Source organism: Elaeis guineensis, chromosome 11 (assembly GCF_000442705.2).
Source record: "Elaeis guineensis isolate ETL-2024a chromosome 11, EG11, whole genome shotgun sequence".
Taxonomy (NCBI): domain Eukaryota; kingdom Viridiplantae; phylum Streptophyta; class Magnoliopsida; order Arecales; family Arecaceae; genus Elaeis; species Elaeis guineensis.
The window spans coordinates 24,919,841-24,927,940 of NC_026003.2; positions in this window are offsets into that span (position 1 = coordinate 24,919,841).

An 8,100-nucleotide genomic window follows, 5' to 3' on the forward strand; every position below is an offset into this window, starting at 1 on the left:
ACCATCGGTCGAAGTTGCTTAAGTTAGGGCAAGATTTTCCTCTTGGGGGGCGCATATGGGCGTTGCAGGGCCTTCCCCCCATCCGATCTAAAAGGACCGGGCCTTCGACTTTGCTCAAGTTAGGGCGAGGTTCTCCTCCTGTCCCTAATAGGGCTGTGGGAGCACATATGGGCGTTGTAAGGCCTCTCCCCCCATCCGGTCTATATGGAACCGGGCCTTCGACTTTTCTCAAGTTAGGGCGAGGTTCTCCTCCTGTCCCTAACAGGGCTGTGGGGGCACATATGGGCGTTGTAAGGCCTCTCCCCCCATCCGGTCTAAATGGAACCAGGCCTTCGACTTTGCTCAAGTTAGGGCGAGGTTCTCCTCCTGTCCCTAACAGGGCTGTGGGGGCACATATGGACGTTGTAAGGCCTCTCCCCCCATCCGGTCTAAATGGATCCGGGCCTTCGACTTTGCTCAAGTTAGGGCGAGGTTCTCCTCCTGTCCCTAACAGGGCTGTGGGGGCACATATGGGCGTTGTAAGGCCTCTCCCCCCATCCGGTCTAAATGAAATCGGGCCTTCGACTTTATGAGGTTGCCCTTTTATTTTCGATACAGTTTGTTTGAATTGTCCAAAGACATGTGGATATGCGGTTTTCGATTAAAACGAAGTCACTGGTAGTACATCCGTAAATTTTTTGAGCTCCACGGCCGCAGAAGGTCGGCTCCTCCGAGCTCCTTAAGATAATAAGTTCCGGGCCGGACTACTTCTTTGACTTCATAAGGTCCCTCCCAGTTTGGGGCGAGTTTCTCCCGGTCCTGAGGTTGCGAGACAACAGCTCGTCGAAGCACTAGATCTCCTACTTTAAAGGCTTTGTTCTTGACCCGGGCGTTGTAATATCGAGCAACTTTCTGTCTGTAGGCTGCCATTCGAACCTGAGCGATCTCCCGTCTTTCTTCCAGCAGGTCGAGGTTGGCTCTAAGACTTTGTGAATTTTGGTGTTCGTCGAATGCCACGACTCGTGCTGACGGGAGTTTAAGCTCGATCGGGATGACGGCTTCCGCTCTGAAGGCTAAAGCAAAGGGGGTTTCTCCCGTAGGTAACCTCTGGGTAGTTCGATACGCCCATAGCACATGATAAAGCTCGTCCGCCCAAGTTTCTTTTACTTTTTCAAGCCTTATCTTAATCTCCTGCAAAAGGGTTCTGTTAGTCACCTCAGCTTCGCCATTCGCCTGAGGATGGACTACTGACGTGAAGTTGTGGGAGATATTTAGATCTTCACAGAATTCGACGAATCTGGCACCCGCAAATTGCCGCCCATTGTCAGTGATTAGGGTTCTAGGCAAACCAAACCTGCAAACGATTGATTTTCAGACGAAATCTTGCACTTTCGCTTCTGTGATTTTCGCTAGTGGTTCGGCTTCAACCCATTTGGTGAAGTAGTCGATCGCTACAAGGAGAAACTTCCTTTGTCCAGACGTCATGGGAAGGGGCCAAGGATGTCCATCCCCCATTGTGCAAAAGGCCATGGGGCACTCAAAGGTGTGAGCTCGGTGGCGGGCTGTCTCTGGATGTTGGCGTATCTCTGGCATCGATCACACTTTTTGACATATTCAATCGAATCATGATGCATCGTTGGCCAGTAGTATCCTTGGCGGAGTAGCTTGTGGGATAAAGACCTGGCTCCCAAATGGTTTCCATAAACTCCCTCGTGTACTTTCCATAAGGCGTAGTCAGCTTCCGAGGGCCAGAGGCATTTTAAGAGGGGCAAGGAGTATGATCTCTTGTATAGTTTACCCTCATAAAGGAGGTATCTCGAGGCTTGATTTCGAAGTTTCCGAGCTTCTTTTGCATCCTGGGGGAGGACTCCATCTCTGAGATAGATTATCAGCGGGTCGACCCAGCTGGGCTCGTGGTCGATCTCCATTACGGGCCACGATTCTTCTGTACTCGGGTGTTTTAGAACTTCAAAGAGGATGCCTTTGGGCAATTCGGCCGGAGCCGATGTCGCCAATTTGGAGAGAAGATCGGCTCTGGTATTCTCCAACCTTGGAATCTGTTTAATGCTGAAGTTGCTGAAGGCGGGGGTGAGCTCCTTTACCTTCTCAAGGTATCTGGTCATACTATCCTCCCGCGCTTCGAAACTCCTGCTGACCTGTCCCACCACTAGTTGGGAGTCGCTGTGTACCCGGAGTTGACCTATTCCCAGCTCTTTGGCGATCCTTAATCCTGCGATCAGAGCTTCATATTCCGCTTCATTGTTTGTTGTGGAAAACTCGAAACGCAGAGCGTACTCCACGATGACTCCCTCCGGGCTGACCAAGATCAGGCCTGCACCCGCGCCTGCCATGTTGGAAGATCCGTCCACATAGAGGATCCAAAAGCAATCGGAGGGATTGGCCTCTTCGTTGGGGGAGTTCGGGTGAGACTTCAGGTCGTCAACTTCGTCTTGCTCAGGCTCGGCCTCCTCTGAGATGGTGCACTCTACTACGAAATCTGCCAATATTTGAGCCTTTATTGCTGGTCTAGATCTGTAGTTGATGTCGAATTCTGTGAGCTCAATCGCCCATTTTGCCATTCTTCCGGAGGTGTCAGCCCGGTGCAAAACCGCCTTGATTGGTTGATCAGTGAGTAGCGTCACGGTGTGCCCTTGAAAGTAGGGTCGGAGCCTCCGAGCTGCAATCAACAAGGCGTAGGTCAGTTTTTCTAATTTGGTGTACCTGATCTCGGTGTCCCTCAACGCGCGGCTAATGTAGTAGACTGATCGCTGGACTTTCATTTCTTCTTTGACAAGGACGGCCGCGAGGGCCGTGGGAGAGACCGCCAGGTACAAAAATAGTTCCTCCCCAGGTTCAGGCTTCGCCAGCAGCGGGGGTGAGCTAAGGTAGCTTTTTAATTCTTCAAACGCCTGTTGGCATTCAGAGGTCCAACAGAAGTTCTTTGGCTGCTTGAGGGTTTGAAAGAAGGACAAGCATCGTTCGGCCGACCTCACGACAAAGCGATTAAGAGCCGCTATCCTCCCTGTGAGGCACTGAACCTCCTTGATCGACTTTAGGGCGGTCATCTCTTGGATGGTGCGAATTTTCTCTGGATTGGCCTCAATCCCGCGCCCTGATACCATGAAGCCCAGGAACTTTTCTGAGGTTACCCCAAAAGCGCATTTAGTTGGGTTCAGCTTCATTCTATACTTTCGAAGAGCGTCAAAGGTTTTCTCGAGGTCGGCGACATGATTTCTGGAAGACCTGCTTTTTACAAGCATATCGTCCACGTAGACCTCCATGTTTCGGCCGATCTGCTCTTTGAAGATTTTGTTCACTAGCCGTTGGTAGGTTGCGCCCGCATTCTTGAGGCCGAATGGCATGACCCTGTAGCAGTAAAGGCCGCGATTAGTGATGAAAGCTGTCTTTTCTTCATCTTCCGATGCCATTCTAATTTGATTGTAGCCGGAGAACGCGTCCATAAAAGTGAGGAGCTCATGGCCTGAAGTAGCGTCCACCAGTTGGTCGATTCTGAGAAGGGGGTAGCTGTCCTTTGGACAAGCCTTATTCAGCTTTTTGAAGTCTATACACATCCTCCACTTGCCGTTTGCTTTCTTGACCAAAACAACATTGGAAATCCAATCAGGATAATTGACTTCCTTAATGAATCCGGCCTTAAGAAGCTTATCCACTTCCTCGGCTATCGCCTTCTGCCTCTCCGGGGCATGGCTCTGAATTTTTTCTTTTGTCGGTCGATGCTTTGGGTCGACAGCCAGATAATGCTCCACGACTTTCGTGTCAATCCCCGACATGTCAGCTGGAACCCAAGCAAAAACGTCCGCATTTCTTCGTAGAAAATCAATAAGACGCGTCCGCACCTCCTCCCCCAGGTTGGAACCAATTAGCACCACATGATCCGCGTTCCCATCATTCAAAGGGATTGGTACTAGATCTTCGATTGGGCCGCCCCTCTCTTCAGTGAGGTCATCGCGAGCATCCAATCCATCGACAGGACAGGGGTCCGATTGATCGCTTCTTTGCAAGGCGATGTTGTAGCAGTGTCTAGCTAGGGCTTGGTTTCCCCGGACCTCTCCAATCCCCTGGCTGGTGGGGAACTTCAGCTTCAAATGGTAGGTCGATACGACAGCTCGGAGAGCATTAAGGCCGGGTCGGCCAAGGATTGCATTGTAGGCGGATGGCGCCTTTACCACCAAGAAATTCACCAGAGCCCTAGACTGCTTTGGATACTGACCCGCGGTCACAGTCAAAGCTATCATTCCCTCCGTCGGAATGGCGTCACCGGTAAACCCTATCAAGGGGAAGCAAATCGGTCTCAGATGATCGCCAAGAGTGGACATTCTTGAAAAGGCATCGTAGAACAAGATGTCGGCCGAACTTTCGTTGTCGACGAGAATGCGACGGACGTCGTAGTTTGCTATATTCAAGAAAACCACGACCGCATCGTTATGAGGGAATTGGACTCTCTGGGTGTCTTCTTCGGTAAAGGTTATGGGTTCTTCAACTTTTTGCTGCTTGGGGGATGCAGCTGGTATGTTGGTTGTCCCCCGTCGGGATTCCCCCGAGATGGCATTGACGGAATCCGGCAGAGGCCGGTCATCCGGCCACTCCTCATCGGCGACCATAGCCGGAGATAATTGTGCAAAGGCCTCGCAAGAAGGCATCAGATGAAGGAAGGAGGAGTGGGTGCCGGGGAAGATGGCCGGAAGTGGATCCGTTGAGCGCTCCTTTAAGAACAAGGGTACTGTGAAGACGCCGCCCTTCCTCTAGCGCCAATCCTGTTGGTGCAAAAATCCGCTTGCGCCGGAGAAGCTGGAGTCGGGAAAGTCGCGGTCGCCGCCGGGACCTGCAAGGAAAGTCTAAACCGGAGGTGGGGTTGCTCCGGCAAGACCCTCCGACGCTCAAGTCAGTTCTCTGCCTCAACAAGAATGGAGCGCTCGAACGGAGAATTTAGCAGAGTTTTGAGATAAGAAATGAGCTTATAGAATAACGTATCTGGATCCCCCTTTTTATAGGCGGGGAAGATAACGGATTAATGGCGGTATCTGTAACCGTCTGGCAGTGGGCTGCCCAGGGTCAAGCGAAGTTTGCTGCGAAGAGTAGTGGAATGGACCCGTGGCTATCACTGGGGCGTGCCACGTGGAGTCTGCCGCGTGAAGTGGGGCGGCGTTTGTTGTCGTGACTTGCCAGCGGATGGGAGAATCGCGCGGTATCCGTTGCAGGAGGTGGAGCAGGATCGCAGCCGTTTATCATGGCCTGTCAGGTAGTAATGGAGCCGCGTGGGATCCGTCGTAGGGAGTGGAACAGTGCTGCGATCGTTACTGCGGCCTGTCAGGGAGTGGTGGAGCTGCACGAAATCTGCCGCAGGAAGTGTAGCAGAATCATGGTCGTGATTGTGGCCTGGGAGTACAGATCTGTCGGCTGAGGTTCAGCTGTGGTCGGAGTCTGACCCCACGTAGGGGTCCGGGTGGAGTCCTCCTTGCGGTTGGGGTAGTGGGTGGAGCCCGGCTCCCGTGGGAGTCCGGGTGGAATCCCCTGCAATCAAAATCAGATGCAAAGTCCGGCTCCTGTAGGAGTCCGGACAAGGCTTACCGGCAGCTGACGTTGAGGACGGAGCCCGGCTCCCATAGGAGTCCGGGCGGAGTCCACTTGCGGTTGAAGTTGTTGGTGGAGTCCGGCTCCCGTAGGAGTCCGGACGAAGTCTGCTTGTAGCTGTTGGAGTTGAGGACGAAACCCGACTCCCGAAGGAGTCCGGGTGGAGTCTCCCTGTAATTAAAGTCAAAGGAGAGGTCCGGCTCCCGTAGGAGTCCGGACGAGATTTACCAGCGGTCGATGTTGAGGACGGAGCCCGACTCCCGTAAGAGTTCGGGCGGAGTCTACTTGCTGTTGAAGTCGTCGGTGGAGTCCGACTCCCGTAGGAGTCCGGACGCAGTCTGTCTTGCAGCCATTGGAGTCGAGGATGAAGCCCGGCTCCCGTAAGAGTCCGGGTGGAGTCTTCCTGCAATTAAAGTTAGAGGCAAAGTCCGGCTCCCGTAGGAGTCCGGACGGGGCTTACCAGCAGTTGATGTTGAGGACGGAGCCCGGCTCCCGTAGGAGTCCTGGCGGAGTCAACTTGAAGTCAGAGTTGTCATCGGAGTCCGGCTCCCGTAGGAGTCCGGACGAAGTCTGTCTGCAGCCGTTGGAGTCGAGGACGAAGCCCAGCTCCCGTAGGAGTCCGGGCGGAGTCTTCCTGCAATTAAAGTTAGAGGCGAAGTTTGGCTCCCGTAGGAGTCCGGATAGGGCTTACCAGCAGTTGACGTTGAGGACGGAGCTCGGCTCCCGTAGGAGTCCGGGCGGAGTCAACTTGAAGTCGGAGTTGTCGTCAGAGTCCGGCTCCCGTAGGAGTCCGGACGAAGTCTGTCTGCAGCCGTTGGAGTCGAGGACGAAGCCCGGCTCCCGTAGGAGTCCGGGCGGAGTCTTCCTGCAATCAAAGTTGGAGGCGAAGTTCGGCTCCTGTAGGAGTCCGGACGGGGTCTACTTACTGTTGAAATCGTCGGCGGAGTCCGGCTCCCGTAGGAGTCCGGACGCAGTCTGTCTTGCAGCCGTTGGAGTCGAGGACGAAGCCCGGCTCCCGTAGGAGTCCGGGCGGAGTCTCCTGCAATCAAAGTTGGAGGCGAAGTTCGGCTCCCGTAGGAGTCCGGACGGGGTCTACTTGCTGTTGAAATCGTCGGCGGAGTCCGGCTCCCGTAGGAGTCCGGACACAGTCTATCTTGTAGCCATTGGAGTCGAGGACGAAGCCCGGCTCCCATAAGAGTCCGGGCGGAGTCTTCCTTTAAGGTCGGCCTTGTTGGCGGAGTCGTTGATTCTGTTGAGGACTTCGGTTGGGGGTATTTTATACCCAACAAATAGTAAAGTTTCAATCCCAGTGAGACTCTGCTCCGAGTCTCAGTCTCAGTAGGACTCCTCACCAGAGTCACAATCCAATTGGACTCTTCAGCGATCTGATCAAATCTTCTAATGCGTATGACCCCATAGATTCGAACTTAAGCTAATAGTATAGGAACAACTTTCTATACTAATTGATGTAACCATCTAGCAATGGTGATCCGACGACCGGATAGATCGAAGTATTGCAAAGCAACCTTCTAGAATCTACTAGCGTATAATTATCGTATAATTCATCTCTTTGACCTAAATGCTCAAGATGACCTAGAGTTAAACTGTCAACTCTAATTAAGTTAATCACATTGTATTTCAATCTTTCAAATCCATTACATAGATTATCGTGACCAAGATTTTACTAAATTGAAATACACTGATGCATATCTCCTACTAATTCAGAGGGATCAATTTTATTTTGACTCACACACGGACTTGTTAAGTACTTAACTGCATCCAGTATCCTTTCGTCACTGAATTAGAAACTCAGATGGTCCGGTATTAAAATATAGTGAGTTGCTTACAAGTCACCGTGGTGGTCTCAGATTTGAGGGACACTTATATCCATACCCTTCTCGAGCTACTCTTGACAGCAGACTGCTGACACATGGTCACGTTCGATGTGAATGTACTCCTACATTCCATCTGCACGTTATAACAGTATTTTCATACTCTTTGATTAAGAAGACAATCAACTCATATGGCGCGTAACGACCTACATTTGATACTGCTATCGTCCTGTAATAGCATATCGTTTGATCGCGAATATTTTTAAGGACTAAATGATAAATCTTCCTTTATCGATTAATTATAATCCTAAAGACTTCATTACAACACAAGAGTTCCAAGATGGTCAATTTGTAATAAAAAAATTAAATAATTTTTATTAATAAAAATATATATATATAATTTACAAAATGAGCACAATCGTCTAATGATTGGGTTTGAGACACATTTTCCAATAATTGAGAACCATATGTTGTTTTTGCCAAAAGATGGTTTTACAAGTCTTATACAAAAATCATCAAGGGTCGTTAATATTGTCAATTACAACAAAGTATTTATGTTGCTATTTTTGGTTGAACCTTGCTTTTAAATCTAATCAAGCTACAATTTCCTCTAAACCAATGCTTATGTAAGGACTCCTTGATATTATTGATACCAAAGGCACATTTAGTAAGACCTAGTTGTTGCAAGAGTCTAGGT